We start from the raw sequence: 22604 nt of genomic DNA, 5'->3' as shown, positions 1-22604 counted from the left end.
TCACACATCGATGTTTCTCTCCCTTCTTCTCCCTCCCTCTAAAAATAAGTAAATAACATCTTAAAAAATAATCAACAACAAGAGTTTTTAAAATTACCACAGGTTATCCTGATGTCCAGTCAGGGCTGAGAGTCTCTGCTCTATAGGCTTAATCCATGACATTAAAATGACATCATATAGCTTGTGTTTAGTGTGTTTCTGTGAGCCAGGCAGTGGGCCAAGTCCTTTGCGTATGCTGTCTCATTTGATTTAGACAGTGACTTGTGGGGCAGGATTTTTATTTGTTATCTGCATTTTACAGATAGTGGGTCTGCACTGAGAGAAGTTCAGAAGCTTGCCTAAGACTGCACAGTCCTTGATTTGTGTCTGAAATTCAGGCTGAAATTTAACCTCACGCCTTCCTCAGGTACCGTGTGTTCATGTGCTCCCTTTTTCTTCCTTAGTCAAACTTGCTAAAGATTGATCTTGTCAAAGGACTAGTTGTATTTTATTGATTATTTTATATTTTAAAAAATTCTTTTTTACTTCCTTTTTTCTACTATTCTTGAATTTATTTTTGTTTTTGCTCTTCCTGATTTGAAAGTTGAGTTTGTTTAGTTTCAGTCTATCTCTTGTATTAATACACTTGTTGATTGCTATTAATTTGCTTTTGAGTACCACTTTGGCTTCATCTGATAAATTTTGCCATTTAGTGCTCTTATTTTAGAGTTATAAATAGTTTGTCATTTGCTTGTATTTCTTTTTTAGCTTGGGAGTTATTTAAAAATCTGTTTTAAAGTTTTCCAGTGTCAAAAATCCAGACATAGCAAAAGTAAAACCACCAGATTAGTAAAATGGTATCTGGTAAGAATGTATCATGCATGTAAGAACAGTTCATGGACTGGGAACTTTTGGATTAAAAACTGATCTATTCGGGGGCGTGGCATTACCAGTGACTTACAAAGTGAAAATGAGGAAGTTGTTTCTTCAGTACAATAATTGGTTATTACAGTGGAGGTTTCCTGATGAGAGGGTGTTAATTAAAAGGGGTTTTCTCACATTATTTTAGGAAGATGATTAAAGTTTCTCTTATGATCATCAGAGACATTTACAAGAAATGACCCAAATTGAGTTTTGCCTTTGTTCACGAAATAAAGTAGATTTAGCTTTGCCTACATGGCTTAAATGGCTCTGTTAACTTGGGAGATTTTCAAGTCTGGTCCCGACTTGATTTTACTTAGCAGTTCCCTTCTATGGGTCATTCTCTTGGCAAGCTAAGTGCGTGACCTACAAATACGGTATTACTCTCTGTTACCATTGTTGACATAGGATGCAGGGTCACATAGTTGCTGCTGCCAGCAGTCATTGAATTATTCCAGCTGTCTAATCCTAATGGATACTGTTTGACCTATGAGTGTCTGCTGAAAAACATTTAAAACCCTTGAGAGGTTAAAAAGCAACAAGAAGGTTAATATGATGACTATAAAGGAAATAATAGCCAAGGATTAAAGAATTCCTCAGAGCAGAGGTTCCCTGGAGCCAAGATTTAACCAACGGAATAAATCAAATGGATTATATTTAGATTCAGGTTTTACCTTCTTAAGGCAACCTATGTTTTTCCAGATAATGTATAATCATGCTTCAGCTTTTTTTCTGAGTTATTAACATAGGCGCAGCATGATGTAATAACAATCACATATCCTCATGATTAATTAGGACAGAATGAACGTGAGGCTGTTTTATTTCAGGAAATGGTGTTGCAGGTGAGCCTTGACTTAAATTAGGTCTCTAAGTGGTGTGAGGAATTAGGTAATTTATTAAGAAGTATTTTTGTGGAAAAAAGAGAAACAAAGGTTAACAGAGCAAATTATAAACTTGTTTCTGAGTTTGAAGAGCAGTGAGCTGAGAACATTTCTAGATTTGAGTTTTAAGCAGCTTTAGATGGTGTAATGAGGGTAACAGCTTCAGTCTGATGGGCTTCCCTGGGTTGCAGATTGACTGTCTATGATGATGTCTTTGGGTGCTCTGGGGAACTCCCCTGAGCGGCTGGTCTAGTCCGCCCATGATCTGTTGTGGTGGTTTCTCTGAAGGTGGCAGAGATAGGTGCCAACTCCAAACCCTCAAAGACACTGCGTAGGGCTAGAATCTGCGTGTGGGTGCACTTGAGTAGTGTACATTTCCAGTAAAAACATTTCTAGTAAAACATTTTATAGTAGACATTTTTCTACAATCATTCCATTTTTATCAGTTAATAATAGTAAAATAACTTTGTTTGTAAGTCGAGTTTTGTTAGACTTGGCTTGATTATTTGTACAAATGGGGCAAGAATAATGACTCTGTGTGTATTCTCCAATATGATATTCCAGTCAAAGCTCGGTTAATGTCTAAAGGACTCTGGAAGTCAACCAAGTTCTCTGAAATTTCCTGGTAATAAGAAATCTCAGATTAGACCTCTCAGTCTCTTTAGGCGAAGAAGCGAAGCTAAAAGCTTGCCTAATCATTCCCGTTACCAGGAGAACAGATTGCTATTAAACTTAGGTAAATACATATATTGTCCCGAAAAACAAGACTATTTAATAAGAGTTTCTGAATTCTGGAAGGATCTGGTAAAGTGAAACGATAATTTTTTCAACATTTGTTTGCAAAAGCATACTTTACTAAATTGCTGTAAGTTATAAACAGCTTAAAAGAAGGGAGAAAAAGGGGGCCTTTAAATCTGGAAAATAAAGCATTAAAGAATCAGAAATGTTTTAATTGAAATAATAAAAATTGTAATCATTTTCTAAACTTTGTTCAGACTCATGTAATTAATTCTTGTTTTGATGATCTAGGATTTGCAGTTCTATCAATCAATCAATTTTTCCAATAGAGTTCTAGAAATGTTTACCTTGGTCGGTGCTACGGCCCTACAGTTGTCAGAAACCTATATTCTAGAGTACTTTCCATGAATCTCTTTGAAGATAAAGTATTTTTGCCTGTAGTTAATTGTAAATGGTTGCAGAGAGGAGTCAAGAGTAAGTAAAGTAATAACTGTGAGTGAGAAAAGACTTAAAAATAGCCATGGTTAACGATTTGGTGAGAGTTCACTACAAATAATGCAATTGATAAGTTCAGTTACTTTTGTGATATACAATTTTATAAAATAATAACTGGAATTATGACTGAGAATTATATCAGGATATGTCAGATTTTTAGGAATTCATATAATTTATGAATTACTTATATTAATAACATGCAGCCACGTCAGTATAGCCTAAGAAGGTTGGATATTTTTCCTTGATCATGCTTTCCAAGCCGTGTTTGACATTCAAACCAGCCTAAGTAAATGAACATCTCCTTTTTTACAAGGGGAGAGAGAGCAAAATCTTTTGAGATTCTTTATAAAGAATCTGCCAGGGATTCTTTATAAAATACTCAAGTCAGTTTGAGGTCAAAAAGACTTTATTCACAATTTGTTTTGGAGATGTTTGTTAAAAATGTTTAAAATGTTAAAACACTTGCTCAAAGAGAATCAGTTAGTTACCTATTCAGCCAAAGTGTCAATTAAAAGACTTCAAAGGCAAATACAAAAAGTTACTTAGTTTAAAAACAACTTAACTCTTTTAAAATTGGAAAGACTTAGTTTTTTCCTAAGCGATTAAAGACCTTGTAGAGGTAACATGAAGCACAGGACATACTTTGATGAGACAGAATTTTTGTTTAGGAAGATTACATTAAAAGGAAAGAAAACTTTATATAATCTTTTACTAATAGCAGACCAATAGTCTAAGAAATTTTATAATTTTAATAGAGAAAAATTAAATTTCTTTTGTAGTACATTACTGACCTTATTTTACAAGACCCTTTAAGTAACTCTATTGAATTTTAGCTAGAATTGACCTCATAACATATCTCCCACCCCTGAACCTGTAATTTATTGTAATCATTTAGGTTTTGTCATCTTCTTTTTTTCTCTTTCTTATTCTGGAACATACAGTCATTTTATTTAGGAACATTCACTTTTTTTTTTAACGAAAACACCTCCTGTGTTCCTTGCATACTCTTCACATAAAAACCCATCTCATCTTCCTCTCATACTTTGTATATGCAATTGTTTCCTTCACCCTTACTGTTTTCAGGAGTTTTATTTTTACTTATTGATTATAAATTTTAACCATTAGTAACTTTGACTTTCCAGTGAATGCTAGGAAGCAGGCAGTTGAGAACTATTTACCATATATTAATACCCCATAGTAGATTGATACATTTATAATACAAAAATATGAAAAATTATACTTTTATTAGAGACATATGTTTTTCATAGTACAGTTTTTTAATGTGGCAGAAGACATACCTATTAATAAACCCAAAAGCTTTTGTCTCTGTAACATTAAGAAAACCAAAAGTAGATAAATATGTTTAGCAATTAATATTTCAGTATATTTTTGAAAATAACTATCCATTATTAGTTTAACTTAGTAGAAACTTCTATCTTATTTATATCTATTTAAATTACTTGTTGTTAACAATTGTGCTTGGGTTAGACACTAAACACCTATCATCTTATTTTTCTTGTTTAAAAATTTTGTAGTATAGAGGTAACGTAAGCTTATTTGACTGGTAAACCCAGGTGGAAAAAGTTGTATGTTTGCATTACATTTAATGTTGATAATTCTGAGGACATGCCTGCTTTTATTAATCCAAAACACTTAAACTAGCTTCCATTTATAAAAGATTATCCCATGGGGGGGGTGGAGGGATGGGGAGAAAAGGCATACAACTATAATTGAATAACAATAAAAAAAAAGATTATCCCGTGTGACTTGAAAAGCATTTAGATTAGTTTCTATGTTTCTAAGAATTTTAGGAATACTTAATTTATATAAGCTCTTATTTTTCTTTAAGCCAAGAAAAATAAAGGAGCTCTTTTAAAAACTGTATCTATATAATATACACATATAGGATTTACTATACATGTAACATGCATGTTTACATACATATGTGTGATATACATGCATGTAGAATGTCCTATATATAAAAATACATACATTCGTATACACGTATAAATACATTCCTGTAGCTTTATCTCTATAGGCCCTGTAGACTTTTACCTAACATTGAGAAAACATCAGTTACCCACGTTAAAGAATGGAGGCAGTGCCTGAAGGAGACTGTAGGAAGAGTAAAACTCTTCTCCCTACCCCTAAGCCTGCCTGAGGTACAAACCATTAAAAATAATCTTTGTATCCCCTCCCCACCCTTTGTGTTCTCTCGTAGTGACTTGGTAAGAATAAATCTTTAACATAAATTGAGGTGAATAGTTACACCCATCACAAAACAATTAGCACTATGTACTAATATAAGACATATCAGCATTGAGAGCAAGAAGAATTAGAGTTCATGAGGTGCATGGGGGAGGAAGTGAGGCGTGAGGTGCATGGGGGAGGAAGTGAGGCATGAGGTGCATGGGGGAGGAAGTGAGGCATGAGGTGCATGAGGGAGGAAGTGAGGCGTGAGGTGCATGGGGGAGGAAGTGAGGCATGAGGTGCATGGGGGAGGAAGTGAGGCAAAGTGGAGTGGAAGGGAAGGTATTTCAAAGGCAGAGAATAACACCACCGACCTGTTGGCAGCGGAAGCAGGCATGTCATCTTCATTTGTGTGAAGGTAGAATATAGCAAGTAGAGTTTGCTTGCAGCAAAGAATTCATGCTGTAGAGTAATGGGAACTCAAGCAGAAAGGGACATCAAGTTTAGGGGTTTGAAATTTAAAAGAAGGACTTCAGTTTCATATGGGAGGTGGAGGTCACTCTTGGGAAGGCTTGGCGGACAAGAAGGGGCTGGAAAGAAGTATTCCAAGTCATGAAAGGCAAGGACCTACATCCAAGATTACTCTATCCAGCAAAACTATCATTTAGAATGGAAGGGAGATAAAGTACTTCTCAGAGAAGGTAAAGTTAAAGGAGTTCATCATCATCAAGCCCTTATTATATGAAATGTTAAATGGACTTACCTAAGAAAAAGAAGATGATGAAAAATATGAATAATAAAATGATAACAAACTCACAACTGTCAACAACTGAACATAAAAAAAACAAAATAAAAACAAAGCAAACAATTAGAACAGGAACAGAATCACAGAAATGGAGATCACATGGAGGGTTATCAGTGGGGAAGGGGTGAGGGAAAAATGGGGGAAAAGGTACAGGGAATAAGAAGCATTAATGGTAGGTAGAAAATAGACAGGGGGAGGTTAAGAATAGTATAGGAAATGGAGAAGCCAGAGAACTTGTATGTATGACCCATGGACATGAACTAAGGTGGGGAGGGGAATGTTGGTGAGAGGGGTATGCAGGACAGAGGGGAATAATGGGGAGAAAAAATGGGACAACTGTAATAGTATAATCAATAAAATATATTAAAAAATAAAAATAATAATTGTATATTTTAAATAGGTGAGTGTATTGTATGTAAATTTTATCTCAACAAAATTGATTTTAAAAATCTCCTCACTTTGATGGGTCTGAAAGCAAAACTCTTTTCTTTCGGGCCAAACATAGCATTAGCTGCACCTCAGCTCGGAGAAAAAATCGTGTGAGAGTCAATTTTTATAGCTCACGAACTATTTTTCTAGGACTCTTCCCAGAGGGAGCTAAGTCCTTGGTGGCAGGGGGGGTCTGAAGGGAGATGATCAGGTTTTTAAGAAAAGGAGGTCTCTCCTCCTGCTGTGCTGCTGGGACGCACCCAGGCCTGTCCGTGACGCGTGTTGACACGTGGTGCAGACACAAGGTGCTGGTCTGAGGATGGGAAGGCCGGGCTTTAGATCCAGCTGGGTGCACTGGGCTCCATCACTTACCCTTTCTGGAGCTCAGTCTTCCTCCTCTGTAAAACGGCGGTGGGACAGTGATGTGGCGAAGTACCTCTGAAGCTTTCCAAGCTAAAATTCTCTGTAAGTGGCTGATGAAGCCACTGTCACCACGTGGGGGGGTGATGAAGGAGCTCGTTTGTTTTGTGGGGGCCTTCTGTAGGGGACGTGGAATCCAATTTTGCCATTGTCAATGGCAAGTTGCAGTTTCCCCAGGCCTGTCTGTCTGACCTATAATAGAGGATACCAACTACTGTTTAAAAATGCACAGGAGGACTGTGGGGTCCTTGTGTAAGAGACAAGACGCACATGGTTTAGAAGCCTGGTGGAATCTAGTCCTTTGAGATTTCAGAGGGTGAAGGCCACATAAACGCTGGGGACTCTTGTGTCAGAGGAACTGCCACTGCTTACGGAAGGAGGCCCCTGTGCTTTAGGAGGGGGCTTGTGAGTGTCGTTCTGTGATGGGTCTCTAATCATGATACTTGAGTGGTACGCTGATGTCAAAGGAGTAGCTTTGGATTTTATATTTTCATCTGGAGGGTTTTCCTGCTGGGAAGACTAAACACGGATGTGTACATGGCTTGTGTGTATATGGGTGGGGGTAGGGGTGGTAGAGGAGTATACATATTTAAAGAGGATGCTCTCTATAATCAGGTATCTCCATCTTTTCCATTTCTATGAAGAATCCCTCCAGAAACGGGAGGGAAACCTCCCCAGATCCTGTGTCCCCCTCACGAACGCCTTTGTTCTTTCCTGCCCTTTGGGGACAAACTTGTCGACAGTCGACAGTCTCGTTCACGTTTTCTGTCCCCAGCTCTTTACCTGCACTCGTACCGTGCCCTGCCTGGTCTCACCCCCATCACTGCACAGCAGTGTTCCTCACTGAGGTCTCTGTGTAGCAAAGTCTGATAGGCCCCTTTCGTCTCTTAACTCCTCAGCAGCACTGAATAGAGGTGGCCTGCCCTGGACCACGCTTTCCACGAAGCCGTAGGCTGTTGTACGCTTTCTCTTTGTCTTTAGCGTTCTTCTGGTGCCTCTGGGGGCTCATTCTCCTCCATCTAGCTACTAACCGCTATTGTCCAAGAACACCAGCTTCTCATTCCTGTCTCACATCGTGCTCCCTCCCTGACAATTTCATTCACACCCTTGGTCTTCATAACCCTCTAACTGCCCGTGATACCCAGACGTGAATCATAGACAGGTCCCGCGTGCCCACCTTGGGGTCGGAATGGCTTTCCATTCCTAGTGCCAGTCTCCCATCCAGGCCATGAGACATGCCTGGCTTTTAATATAATTGAATGATCTCTCTTTTCTATTCAAGCTGGCAAAATTAAGTTGGTACTTTTCAAGATAATGCACCCAGGGATGCTAAGGAAAAAACCTGGCTCTTCTCTGAAGACACAATACACTTGGAAAGATAAAATACACATACGTGAAACAGTGCATCCCGAGACAGGCTGTGAGGAGGGAGCACACGGGGGGAGAGGCCATGGGCCACATCGTGGTCAGCAGGCAAGGTCTGACCAAACGGTGTGCCGGAGGCCTTCCCTTTGCACACAGACGTCTGTTAGTCCGAAAGTGACCCCGGCATTCTGTAATGTCCTATCAGGATTAACGCCGTCACCAGCTCTCATCAAAATAACATGAACAGCACATCTAAGAGCTATTTAGCAGAACCACTCAGTATTACATGCGAGGTTTGAAGATGTCCACTTTGAGATTACTCCTTTTAATCACATACTGGAAGCAGCAAGAGGTAGGAAAAATTATTCTTGCCTCAAATTAATTAGGATTCTCTCTGGTTGAAAGCTTTTCAATGGAAGAAAAGGAAAAATAATTAATTCTGCATAAAAGATGATGGTAGGAGAGGCCTGTATGATAATGCAGTGACTTTTTAAGCCACACGATGCTTGCAGAGCATTCAAGGCTTTCTTCAGTGTCGCTGGTCATGGTGACTTAGTCAGGACGAGGGTTTCTTTCACTTCTGGACTAGTGGCTCTCAGAGCCTGTTAGAAGTAGAGGAGGAATATTGCCACCGTTGAATTTGTCCAAAGGAGCATGCTGGGAAAGGCTGGCCAAGGGCAGACATGAACGAGAGACAGTTTCTTGCACCTCTTCCTTCCTGGGCTGTCTCCAACTATGTCCTGATTTCAGATTCTCTCTCGCCAACTGTGGGACCCATGTTCCATCGTGGAGTCTTATTCAGACCTGGCAGAACCCGCTCTCCTTCCATCAACCTTCTTCCCGCCATCACAGTGCATCTGTCCGGCGTCCTGCCCTTCAAGGCCTTCCTCACCCCTGTTGTCTGTGTTATGTTACTGTTAGGTAACCTGATTTTTATTTGAACAGTGGCCCCTTCCAGGCAACAGTGCAACCCAAAGGAGTTGTCTGCCAACAAGTATCTTCCCCTACCATCATAGCGCATTCAGTGTCGGGCAGGAGTATCGGCTTTGAAATAGAGCAATCTTGGTTTCAGGTGGGAGCTCTGCTGCTGCCTAGCTGGGGGTGCTTAGGCGTGCTTTGATAGCTGATGAACTTTGCTGAGCCTCGGTTTCTTCATTAATGAGGGCAGATCACAGTGTCTACTTCTCAGGGTTGAAAAAGGTTAGAGGTAGTGGGTGGGATGGGCTCAGAGCCCAGAGCAAAGTAGACTCTTCGTGTATGTAAGTTGTGATTGTGTGGGCCGCTGACCCTGCCTATGGAAGTACTATTTGTTAATTAAAACTCACCAGACTTGGTTGAAGGAGGAGTAATGATGGGAAAACGATGGTCTCCACCAATCAGTCACGTGTCAGCCTGTGTGCTGGCTGCATGTCTGCCCCGGCTGCAGGGCCAGAGAGAGTCCCAGTTCCGTGTTCCCCCGGGAGGAGCACTCGGTGATCCAGGACACAAGAGGACTGAGTCCTGGTTGGTTAGTCTCAAACGGGCTCTCTAATCTAGGGTAAGTTCCATTTCCTTTGAGAATTAAGTAAGCAACTGTATTGGAAGCCTTTAGAAACTGTAAAGTGCTATGTAAGTGTTGGCTGTGAGGAATATCGTTTCCAGTTTGGCCTCGCAGAGGCTTGAGGAAGGTCCGACCATGTTCAAATGCACTCCGGTTCACGAGCAGCCTGGGAGGTGGAGGAGAGGGGAGGCCACATGGATTGTCTGGGGGAGACATGGAGACCTTATTTTCATGAGGTTTTGCAGAGAGTTTTTTATAGTTTAAAAAACTTTTTATTATTTTAAAACAACAAATGTTTATTGGTCAAAAAAAGTCCTTCATATACCCATCACCCATTCATTCCATCTAGTCTAATCTGTATTCCCACCGACTCCTGCCTCTTTCGTAGTAATTTCTTATTGTGGGTTTTAAAATTTTTTCTATTGTGGTTTACATTTAATATTATTTTGCATCAGTTTCAGATGTACAGCATAGTGTTAGAAAACCATGTACTTTTCGAAGTGGTGTCCTTGATAGTTCAAGTACCCACCTGGCACTGTACCCAGTTATTACAACATTATTGAATATATTCCCCATGCTGTACTTTACATCCCTGTGACTGTTTTGTGACTACCAATTTGTACTTCTTGATTCTGTCTCCTTTTTCACCCAGCCCCCCAAACCCCTCCCCTCTGCCAAATGCCAGTCTGACAGAGGTTGTTTTTTCACACTTGGGTCATGCGAAGCCATTCTCTTCCTACAGACACCCCAGTTTTTATAAGGAAGTCCATGCAGCTGCCTCCCTTGGATCAAGGAGGGGAAGCACTACCCTCCCTCCCCGACGAGTAGCACTTCCCCTTTCAGAGTGATTGATGGGGATGGCAGGGCTGGTTTTAAAATGGCGCCTCTCAGTTAGCCTTGGAAAAAGGACCTTAACTCCTGTGCATGTGTGAGCTAAGAATGTTGTCCTGAGATTGTAACTGGAATTCTGGGACAACAGGAGAACCATTTGGTTACATAGAGCTTTGCCACCGAGTTAGGGGACAGCATGTTCAGAAGTGGGGAATCTGATGACGGCATCCACAAGTATTTAACCAGAGATGCTCAAAAGGATATTATAACGATGTGTGTGTCGCACAGTGGCCTGGCTCAGCACCAGCAAAGGGCCACAGTGAGGGCAGAGTGAAGGGCAGATGGCAGTGAAATACGTTTCTGCTTAGCCTTTGTGTTCCTTTTAACTAATATTTAGTGAATGGGACGAGTACTGAGCTGGTGATAGCAATCCACTGGAGAAAACAGGCATGCCAATAACCCACATGCTGGGCAGGATGGAAGATGTGGTAAACTGGGTAAGAACTGTCTTGCATAGCACAGCAGGCAGACTGACTTCAGGCAGCAGTACTAAGAGCCAAGAGGTGGAGAAGCTGAGCCCTAATGGCATCACTTGTGGTCCTGGATCCAGCTGTGCCTGAAACCCCTGCAAATCTCCATAGCACAAGTCAACAAGTCCCCTCTTTAGCTTAAGTTGCTTGGAGGTAGAGCTCTGTTCCATGTAATCACGGTGATCCTGTATAGTACAATCAATTAGGAGACTGTTTCTAAAGTCTTGGTGATTACTGCAATTTGATAGCAAGAAAGAAAAACTGAACTCTACTGCAGAGGCACTTTACTGGGTATTTAACCAAGGGGCTTTGTCTTCACCAAGTCACAGTAAACTTAAAAGTGTTTTCGTTCACATTGTATGTTTTCTTTTGCAGCACAAATGGGGTGCCAAGGACTCAGAGATGATGTGATGAGATATGAAATGTTATTTTGTGTGTGTTGTTGTTTTTCCTGCAATTATTTTTACTTATTCCTCACTCACTGGCCCCCCACCCCCATTCTCATTTAGATTTAAACTTCTAGGGGCTTGGGTTCTGATATTGACCTTGTATCTCCCCAGTATTCACCTAGACAAAGGAGGCAGAACCCTCCAGATTAGAGGAGGGGAGAGGAAATTGATGAGCAAGAAGACAGGGTGTTAGGTTCAGAATAGGGAAACGACCCTTCCCTCTTCTTGGAACCCCCCTTTAATTTTGGAAACCTGAGGTTGGAGAGGACTTGTATGACTTTTAGGATGAAACCTACGGGTCATAGGCTTCAGGGGCTTCGGGGTGGGGCTGATGCAGGGATGAGGTGCTCTCAGGCAGGAGAGGCCAGAGCAGTCTCTGGTTTTCTGTGCCCCGGTGAGAGTCGGCCAGCCTCCAGGGGCCTTCTTGCAGCCAGAACCAGGGAGGATGAGCAGACCACCCCTGACCTGGCTACAGAAAGCAGAGGATAGAGCTAGACCAAGGCAGAGAAGGAGTCATTCCCTGTCAGCCTGTGCACACCTGGGCTGCAGCACCATTGCAAAAGCCCTGTCCCCAGGAGCTTGTCCCCAAGCCTTGTCTGCAGGAGCTTGGGATCAGCTGCAGGAAGGTAGAAGGGAGGGCAGGAAGTCCTGAATGTAGCTGAGATTTAAACCTGAAATAGTTGTCATCCCTGAATTGGACAGTTTTCCTGAAATTAATAAAATTGAGTTTTTGGCCATCAAGTAGAAATGAGATATTGATAAACACATGAAATCCTGTTACAGGAAAAACCCTTAAGTTTGTGACTTATGAAATTTGTACCTGCTACACACTTTTGGGCACTAATCTTTAGTGCCAAGCTAAAATCTTTAGTTAAAAAAAAAAGTAGGGGGGGGGAGCATCGACTAGCAAGATCCCCTGTCTGTGCTCGTGGACCTGGTCAGCTCTGCATTTGCAGCCCCCTTCGCCATTAAGACTTCTGCCTAGTCGGCCGCCATCTTTGTCTAGCATCGGAGCAACACACCTGCATGCCAGTGCCCACGGCCATTAGTTATAGGCATCGGTCATTTCCGAGGGACCTGAAGCCTTTTCCCGGATAAGAAATCTTCCATCTCTGGTTTCAAAATGCAAGTTTGCTCAGGATTGCTAGACTAATCTGTGTAAATGAAAATGTCCAATTCCTTTCGGGCAGTGGGGCTCAAACTTCAGTGTGTGTCACAGTTACCTGGTGGGCAGAGGGAAGTGGTGCTGGGTAAAATGCAGATTTCCAGGCCTTGCCCCTGAAGTTTGATTTTGATATAAGTGATCCTTAATATTCACTTTGAGAAACAGTCCTGAGGGTAACATATATATACCATGTGGATTTTCTTAAAGCCTCTTAGAATGGACAAATAGCTCATTCAAATATCTCCTGCAGATTAGTTCTAAAGACAAACCAAAGTTTTTAAGGGGCAAAAATCATGTGAAAGGTAGTTTCTCTAGCAAGTTTATAGCAACTAGAAGGGAAAACGTGCCTAGAATAGACATGACATCTTAATCATTGGTACTGAGGAGCTGTAACGACAGAGTATAGAAAGCTTAAATAAAACTGTAGCTCTCTGTCTTTTATTAAAGAAAGAAAGCCCAGGAGTACAATAGCAGAACAAGAACTAATTCGGGAAGCTTGCTGGTATGATATTGTCAATCACACCAGTGAGGTGGATAAAAGCTTTTAGCACATGAATAATTTCAGTGAAAGGGCTTCATCGCTTTTTATTTGCTGGGCATTTACAGGAGAATAAACATGCTGGTATATATTATATATGGAGTGAAAGTCAGCAGCAAATGAAAGCAAAGACCCCCAGACCCAGTTACCAGAGCAGACTGTGGTTGCTTAGCAACCAGGCAACTGGAGAATTCTCTCTCCCTTTCTTTCTTTTGTTTTTAGATTGCAGTAACCTTTGATCAATTTTGGCTCCACAACAAAAGCCTTGGATATTTTGAGCAAAGGGTACCTGCTAATTTGTAGTGGAAGGACGTGGACCGTGACACCAGTTTCTCCTTCCCATTTCATGTTAAACAGCAACACAAGCTAACGTTTCTTTTAAAAAGTCTTAGTGCTGCTGGGCTGGGTCCTTGATGAATCGGAAGTTACATGTAATTGCTCCCAATCACTCTAAAAGATATTGCTGCCTGTCAATTCACGTTGATTCTTCCTCTCATCGGCCAGCTTTGGAAGTCTGGTTTCTTGGTTCTAATCCAGTTCCTAAGAAATATCTGAATGCCTAAGTCCTAAATCCTTGGGAGGCTGTAAATGTCCATTCCATTAAAAAACGTCATGGAATTAGGGAATGCTGAACTGGAAAGGGAACTCATCCCTTCTGTCCCTCCTTTCTTTACAGGCCCTTTCTGTTCAAATTCTTACAAGGCAACTTGCCAATGTCCACAGGCCCAGCTACCCGCCACAGAAACTGCAGATTCTTCTCCCCCTCCCGGAGCTTCAAAGCTGTGACGAGCAAGAAAGGGTACAGGTAACGATCCGATTCGATTCATAAGTGCAACATAGAAGGGAAATTATCTGACAGCTGCAATGCAGCATGTCAGAGGAGAGTCCCTGGGCCAGAGCCGTTAGTGGCTTCCCAGGATCGAACCTCACAGAAGCCTGCTAATAGTTTGGATTCTACAGGCTGAGTCTATTTCAATGAAATTAACTTTCTTGAATCAGTCAAGGACACTTAATAGGCCAATAACACTATTTCCTTAGTTGCAAAGAGGTGGGAAGGAAGTGGAGGGGGAGCATCATAAGTTAGGAATCATGCTTTTCTAACTCCATGGTTCTTCCTCTTCAAGGTGTTCTGTCAGCTTGAGATGGGGGAGCATGTGAGCAGTGCAGTTCCTTTCCTCTGTGAGAAAGAAGGGGAAGAGTAACTGCTCTTGGTCTTGATCAGCTTCGGAGTATACTTTGCCTTGATGAGTAAAAGTTAGTTTCATGGCTTCTCTCTGGCTCAGATTCAACCAGGAGCATAATCCCCAAGAAGCAAATCCCAGGCCGGATGGCTTGTGGGTGTGAAAGGGATGGCCCTACTCTCCCAACCTTGTCCCCATGCCCAGGCATGGCCACAGCCTTTGATGGCCGAGGATGTTGGGCACAGGGTAAGGGAGATTGTTTACCCAAATTGACCCGTAGAGTATTATGGAAGATCCCAGAAGGGTCAGAGGAAGGGAGTTTGGGGCTGCACCCAGTTTTCTGCTCTGAAGCCCCACATCCCTGTTTGTCAGCGGCTTACGTTACATCGTGAGCAGACAGCAGCTCATTGCCCTTTGCTGAAAAGAGGATGAGCCATGCTCACCTGCCTCAAAGGTCCCCAAAGTCTGAGCTTGTTCTCGTTAGGCTGGTGCCCAGAGCACCTGTCACTTTTCTCCTTGTCCTCAATTACTGCCACCTGAGCAACTGCCTGGGTGGGGAAGCACTTTGAACTTAAACTGTCTCTGTGTCAGCACCTTGAATTGAGCCTTAATTTTGTTTTTTCACCTGCTTCTGCGATCCAGGAAACCTCTGGGTGCCCTCATGTGGCTCATTTGGAGCCTGGAGGATCCCAGAGAGGGTGGCCAAAAACAGGGGTGAGGGGCCAGGGGTGCCGGGGAAAGAAGAATCTGCTTCCTTTCTCTGTGGCTTTCCTCTAACTCCCTGATGAGCTGACTCCTGTTTGTGTGAGCAGATTAACAAGACAAATTGCATTTTGGTCAGTACTGCTTCCTAAGAGAGGATTTAGGATTATGAGGCTACTGTCACAAAAACTCCTTCCTCCTTCCTGGCTGCAAAAGAAGCCAAAAACGAAATAAATGGGTTAGTGGAACAGTCAGGCTGTTGAAAGGCCCACAACTCGAAGCAGTCACCGAGGGACATGGTTTTGAGTGGCCGAGTTAAACATTTTTATAACTGAGACTGTTTCATTCTAAGACCTGAAAATTTATACGTGAACCTAACCTAGTTGCCGACAAGAATGATTCCTACCACACTCTTCATGCCCTCCTTGGTGCTGGAGCCGGTCAGTTCAGTGTGCAGACCATGAAATTTAGTAATTGGTACCCACCGAATTGGTAAGTCTGTGGTGCAGGGGCAATTTGGGAGTCTGGCTGCCTTAGCTGTTTGTTTTTCCCCAGGTTGAGTGGGAATCATGTCGAGGTCACTTGTAGCCTTTGTACCTTCATCCTCGGTTATTAACTGTATACTCAGGAAGAAGTCAGAGAACTGGCATAATGGGGGAAACGGGCTACTGAGAAAATAACCGAGGTGTTCAGAGACCTAGAAATCTCTACTGAAAAAAATCTTTGAATTGGACGTGTCACCCAGGATATACAGTCCCTATAATGGCTGCTCCTTCGGCTATTGGTATAATGTTTTTCTTAGGGGACCCGCTTGGAAGTAACCCTTTGGGCAGAGTATGCCAATCTTTAATGTATGTGTTGCCTTTTGGTTTTGACCATTTGTGCAAATTTGGGAAATTGATATTTAAGTAAAATGTCAACTCCATAAGCGTCGTTCGACTGACCACCATTCCAGTGGAGGAAAGTAAAAGGGAGAGAGCAGCACAGCACACTCCCGCAGAGCACTGGAATCTGAAGGGAGAGTTTGGAGACCTCACCGAAGGGGCCTAAGGCTGGGGCAGCGCCCCCTGGGCAGCCCCTCGCTCCGCCGTCACATGGTGGGCTGGAAGAATATGGTTAGCACTGCATGGCAGCAGGAGCAGCCTTGGTTAGCTCCAGCGCCTGGCACGCGGGAGCTGTCACACAACGTGCTGTGGGAGGAAGAGGCACTTCAGGAGTACTCTGGGCAGCCTGGGGACACCTCAGGGGGGTTTGGAGGAGTGCGCTTCCAGTCTCCAATGGCAGATGACCCAGACACTGTTATCATTTAATTTGCCTATCGACCAATGAGACTTTAGGAAAGTGAACTCTGTAAGGGAGGTGGGATGTCTTTTCCACGTTTGAATCCTGTGACATGTAGGGGGAAAACGTGAGGGATTGGGGCCTTTTCTGGTCCCCACATTTTCTGCCTTCAGAGGTGACCAGGAGGTGGGAGGAGAGCTATCTTCAGTCCTCAGAGGACTTTCGCAGAGAACATGAGGACTTTCTCCAGGAAAGGGGTAGTCCAGGGGCTTGTCTGATCCAGAGCGGGATGTCGGCCAGGCCCCTGGGACACCTGTGAAGGCTTCGAGCTGTGTTCTAGCCTCTAGCGGCTCTCTCCTCTCGGTTTCCTTCATTTCCCCCAGAACAGGTTGGCCTTGTGTTTCTGTAACTGGACATTCCAGCCTTATCAGAGAGCTGGTCAAATGTTTGTCTTCTGTGAACTTAATGTTTACTTGTAGTGCAAGAGTCAGTAGCCACACACAGCACAGTAGTCTCTCACTTAACCAAATCGATATTCCTTTATGAAGTCCTGAATTTCACCCTAGGTTCTAGCATCAGCCTCCCCGGGGCTGAATCCTTTACCAGCCACTCTCTGTTGGTGAGTCACTTAACCTCTGTGTGTCTCAGTGTCTCTGTCTGCAGTATGGGCTAACAACAGAATTTGCCTCATGGGGTTGGTACGAGGGCGAAACTAGGTAATAGAGGTGAAGGACTTAGAATAGAGCCTGGACCATGGTAAATGCTCAGCAAATGTGCCTGAAGATGACACAGCACTACTGCCCAATGTCGATGAGCACCGTGAGTGTGTTTCTGTGTTCACCTGGGCAGGAGGAGAGAATGTTTCCTCTTTTAACGTGAGAACTCCGCCAACCCTCATGGCCCTGGCTATTCTCCTTGCTTAGAAAACAGTTACGGTGCCTCTTTCAGGGCCTGGCGATGCATGAAGAGGCCCCACGGTGGCCAGGCCAGTTCTTTTAAAGCCTAGCAGTGGAGACAGCAGAACGCAGCCTTAATCATTCGGGGATCAATTAAAGTGATCTTTCATTTCAGGCCAGCTCACCGTCGGGGCACTGCTCAGAAAACTCTGGGGGCTGGGGTGTGAGTCTGGTGTTCTGGTTTGACGCCTGCATCCTGACTCTCCCAGTGCCCCCAAATGGGAGTGTTTCTGCTGGAAGTCACTTAGGATGTTGGGAGCACGTTGTCCTCTGAGGAATCAATCACAGGGGATCCCGAAGGGTGGTGAGGAGATGGTAAAGAGAACCGGGGAACTAGTGGAGTGCACAAATTAATTTAATTTCTGGGATGACTGAAACTTCATCACTCCATCCACTTTGTTTTAACAGTTAATGTTTTCAAAAATTTCCCAAGCCTCTAGATCTTTGGTGTTGTAAAGCGCGGTCTTGGGGCCGGAACAGAACCTTACTGACCAAGGGCCGCCTTGGACTCTAGAGCTCCGCTCTGACGTCAGTGCTCCCTCTGCTGTCCTGCAGGCCTAGGTGCTGTGGCTGCTCTGAGTCCCAGCCTTGTCATCGGTACAACTGTGATAATAATCGAACCTGTCTCAAGTAGGTGATCATGTGGCCTGAATGGAAAGTGCTTAGTACAGTGCCTGGCCCGTGATAGGTACAATCCAAATATTCACTATTACTATTACTAAAAATTTGTATTCCAGGGGGAATTTTCACTTAATCAAAGGTTCGAATTATGTGGATCCTGGTTAATTGAGATTCCTCCACAAATGGGCAAGTCTTAGGAAATAAGTTTTTGTTTCTGATTATGAGGGAAAGGCAGCGCATGCTGTGGTTGGACTGGGAAGGACCAGGCACTTAAAGGGTTTTGTCTGAGTGACGCACTTCTTCCCGGGAGAGTGTGTGTCCATGCAGACACCCTGGAAGAACCAACCGATTGTGAAGGTGAGGCCTGATCCTGTCTGTGGCCCTTGTTTGATGTCCCCAGGCTCGGGTGCCAGGGCAGGTGGCACTGGGACTGGGAGTTCTCTCTCTCCTCCTGCTGAGTTCTGTAAAGAGACAGCTCTTTTGCCAAAAGAGCAAGTCCCCACAGACTTCACTATCTTTAGCTCCCCCCCAAAATTGGCCAAAGGTTGGGAGCCTCTAGGGAACAGGTCGTTCATACCAGCAGGGGAAGGTGGTAACCTCAAGCACCTCCATTAAAGTCGGTCACTAGGACCAAGCCCGGAGCAGCTCAGGGAGCTTCGGTTCCTTGGTGTCAGGGGCCTCCACCTTATCCAGTACCCAGTGCCAGAGGGGCTTCCTTCCAGGTTCATTACTCGCTATTAGGGGACACAAAAAGGTGAGCAACCAGTGCAGGCTTATGTGTGATACCCTTGTCCTTGTCGTTCTCATTACCATTGAGCTATATATAAGCATACTGGTCTCCTCATAGTTATATGGAACACTGCCCTTTATATATTTAACTGTTAAGAAATAAAAATTTAATTAAAAATTGGAACTTTTTAAAAGGGACCTAATGTAGAACAAATTCTGAAGGGAAATTAAGATTGATCAAGACATTTATGGATTTTCAGCTCATATAGATGGCAATGGATTAAGAGGCTAGAGGGACAGAGAGTCTCTTTCTTGCATTTCAGTGTCTTCTGTTTAATGGCAAAGGAGCTCAAAGTATATCGGCGACCTGATGGGAGGAACCACAGCGTTGTGATTAAATGTGCCATCGGAAGCTTTGTCTTCCAGTGTTGTAAAGCAAGGGAATTTCAGAACACGTGTTGGAGCATGCAAACAACTCCCTGTTATTTGAGGAGTGCACACGCCACTGGTCAGTACTGGAGAGCATTCATTGTCGCTGTTCCACTGCTTTTCTCTACAAAGAAGGAATCTGGGTAGGAAACAAAACCTTGACTAATTAGTAAGGCCCAGTCTTCCATGCCCCCATAAAGTCATTTATCAGATATGCTTCTATTTTAGCCAGTTACTTTAAAAGGTAAATACTCTTTATCAGACATGTCTCTATTTTAACCAATTACTTTATTGCATTTTTATTACAAGTGCAAAGGTTAAGCTAAGTCGATGGCTGCTGTCTACACGGCCCTTAGTCACAGCAAACACCGCTGGTCAAGGAACTTTGGAACCAGGCTTCTTATTGTCCAAACTGTCATTAGCGCCTAAGCAGTTATTATAAATGTGTTTTATATGTCAACCATTATGTTGAAAGTCTCCCCAAGTTCAAGCACATAAGGGAGGAAATCACCTCCACCTTGGATTCCTCTGATAATCTTGAAAGATTATTTTTTCAACCCTAAACGGATGTGTGTAAAATGGTCTTTTGTGAGGTACAGCTTATGGCACTACCCAGTCATAAACACATTTATAGAAGCAAACATATTAATTACACACCATGTTAATTTGGGCTAAAATTCCACTTTCCGTTTGAATTTTGAAATTTATAAGCCATTTGGCGCTTTGTCTAATATTACCTTTTGCTCATTCCAAAACCCACAAATATGGCATATTTCAATGTCTCAAACCCTTGTGTAATAGACAGGAGGAGAGTGAGAGGGACAGAGAGATATTTTAGGGTTTAAACTGCTCATAATGTTCGTTCAGAGAATTCTTGCCTCAAATTCTGATCTCCCTTGGATTTTGTTCCATCTTTGTACAAAGGACTTTGGGAAGCGGGGAGAGAGAGTGGGACATGGGGGAATAGGCAGGGGCCGGTGGACCACTGAATTCACCTGCTTGAGTTGATATTATTGTTACTTTGGGCCAGAATAATAGAGTTCTGCTGGGTTTTATCACTGGCCAGCTCTGTGGTCTTGGGTTAGTCACCACACCTTTTGAAGCCTTACTTTTCTCATTTGTATTTCCAAGGCTCCTGCTGGATGAATGTTCTCCAAGCACGGTCCATTAACATCATCTAGTGCTTGTAAAAAAGTGTGACTTCTGTCCCCTACTGCAAACCCTTGAAAGGCTGGATGGGGCTCGAGCATCTGTGTGTTTCACTGCCACACAGGTGCCCTCTGGCTCCTTGTGCTGCCTGGAGGGGCAGGCATGGGTGGCTAGGTCAAGTGTATGTATGGTGGTTACAGGCGACAGCAGGTAGCTCGATGGGCAGAGAAGTTTCAGCAGAGAAGGGCAGTCTTTTGGCCTATGGTCAGGGAGGGATGGGACTCAAAGGTCTGGTTGCATCTGTTTTTACTTCCTGGAGCACCGGTGCATCTGATGAGCATCCTTTAAAAGAATCCACAGTGCCATATTTTCCATTTTTCCCAAACAGTTTGGCTTTCCCATCACCTAGTCTGTTTGGCTCATTCTAGTTATTTCTGATGCAAACTTGTCTCCTTTAGGACACATACAAGCACGTCCGTAAACACACTCACTTGTTCAGTTCTGAGAGCCTGTTGGTAAGCTTGAAAACAGATCTGACGTTTCTGAGTTTCATTTCTTTCCCAGATCTTTTTTCCCAACCCCTTTCTTTTTTAAAGTATATTTTATTGATTATGCTATTATAGTTGTTCCATTCTTTTTTCTCCCCTTTGTTCCCCCTCTGCCCAGTATCCCCATTCCCTCCAGCATCCCCCTCCTTAGTTCATGTCCATGGGTCATACATATAAGTTCTTTGGCTTCTCCATTTCCTGTAATATTCTTAACTTCCCCCTGTCTATTTTGTACCTACCATTTATGCTTCTTTTTCCCTGTACCGTTTCCCCTATTTTCCCTCCTCCCTCTCCCCACTGATAACCCTTCACATGATCTCCATTTCTGTGATTCTGTTCCTGTTCAAGTTGTTTGCTTAGTTCGTTTTTGTTATTTTAGGTTCAGTTGATAGTTATGAGTCCGTTGTCATTTTGCTGTTTATAGGTCCCAGCCCTTTCTATCCCCCTTCCTCCAAGCAACCAGCACGAGAATTTGGGACTTCCAAATTGTGTCCTTCTCCAAGGGCACAGGAGCATTCTCACATGTCACTTTAGAAGACTTATCTGCAAAACAGACAATGAAAGAAATAAAGTATCATTTTTCCTTTGGAATTACCAAAAGAAGTTCTTGCTTCAGTAGGCATTTTATTGCTATCAGTATAATTATGGGAGAATATATTACTAGTAATAAAATCCTCAAAGTGTATTTCAGAACTTATAGTTTTAAGAAATAGTAGCTATACCTCCATTCCTCTTCCTCCAACGGCAAGCACGTGGCCTGGGAGGGGGTTTCACCCACTCTTAGCCAGTCCAGCAAAATCCTGCCCATGGGTGTGTTTCTGCAGCTCGACCCTCTAGGAGCCAGGTGTGCGCTTCTGCAGGTTGAGTTTAGCGGTAAATTATGTTTTGTTTTCTGTCAGCTGCCTGACAGCTAAAATCATATTTACTGTCAGAGGTGACAGGGGCCACAATGGTGATATATTGAAGTGCTGCAGAGTCACGGGGGAGCAGGCCAGGCAGTTGCTCTGGCCCCTTCATTGTTACCTGCTTCCTGCAGCATGTGACCAGAGCTGGTATGCCTGGGGCCGAATGGTTAAGGGACATTGTGGTGCAGGTGAGCGCCACAATGAGATGCCATATCATTGAAAACATGCCAGCTTCATACGGATCTCTTAATAGGCTTACACTATTGGCAAAATCCTACCCCCTGATTGCATCGTCTGACAAAATGCAAAATCCATGTCTGTAATTACCCCCAAGCATTGGATTAGAAAGCATTTGGTTATATTCAAAGGGATATTTAGACTCATAGGCAACAGGCTGAATTTTCCCCGAATGACTGATTTGTCATTGTCTCAGTCCCCATCCCCACTGGGATGCTTACTTTTTTCACTTTTAGAGACCAAAATGAAGTGTCCTTTAAACTGGTGACAAGCCCTGCTTTATGACTTCACGGCTCATGAAATAGAAGCCTGACGTTCTCTGCTGTATCCCAGCCCCTAAGAAGATGACCTCTGGGCACTCTTTCTTCTGTGTCTGTCTAGATTCCTCCCCTGTCCTTCTCCTGGGTTCCTGTTGGATTCACAGGAGCTCCTTACGGGGTTGAATCTGGCTTTGAAGCATTATCATTGGAAACACACCACTCTGAGGGGCAGCTACCACTACCTGAGCCCTTTAAGGGGCCGGCCGTCATGAAATGCATCTGCTGTCCATGTGCAGCTCACCCAGGGCACAGGAGGACCAGTGGGAGAAC

General features: G+C 43.2%; 1 long non-coding RNA gene across 2 annotated transcripts in view; it reads left to right on the top strand.

Moving 5' to 3' along the window:
- The window catches only part of LOC123478733 (uncharacterized), a 117324-nt gene that overhangs the window by 84817 nt on the left and 9903 nt on the right, over nucleotides 1-22604 (top strand). The window contains exons 3-4 of one of the 2 annotated variants that reach the window (XR_008425393.1): nucleotides 302-406; nucleotides 13953-14081. This is a non-coding gene — a long non-coding RNA (uncharacterized lncRNA). The remainder of the gene's footprint in view (nucleotides 1-301; nucleotides 407-13952; nucleotides 14082-22604) is intronic. The other variant, XR_006654037.2, reaches the window with a different exon arrangement.

This window comes from Desmodus rotundus, chromosome 10, assembly GCF_022682495.2.
Source record: "Desmodus rotundus isolate HL8 chromosome 10, HLdesRot8A.1, whole genome shotgun sequence".
Lineage (NCBI taxonomy): Eukaryota > Metazoa > Chordata > Mammalia > Chiroptera > Phyllostomidae > Desmodus > Desmodus rotundus.
The sequence above is the reverse complement of the archived record's forward strand: the minus strand, read 5'-3'. Positions and strand labels throughout refer to the sequence as shown.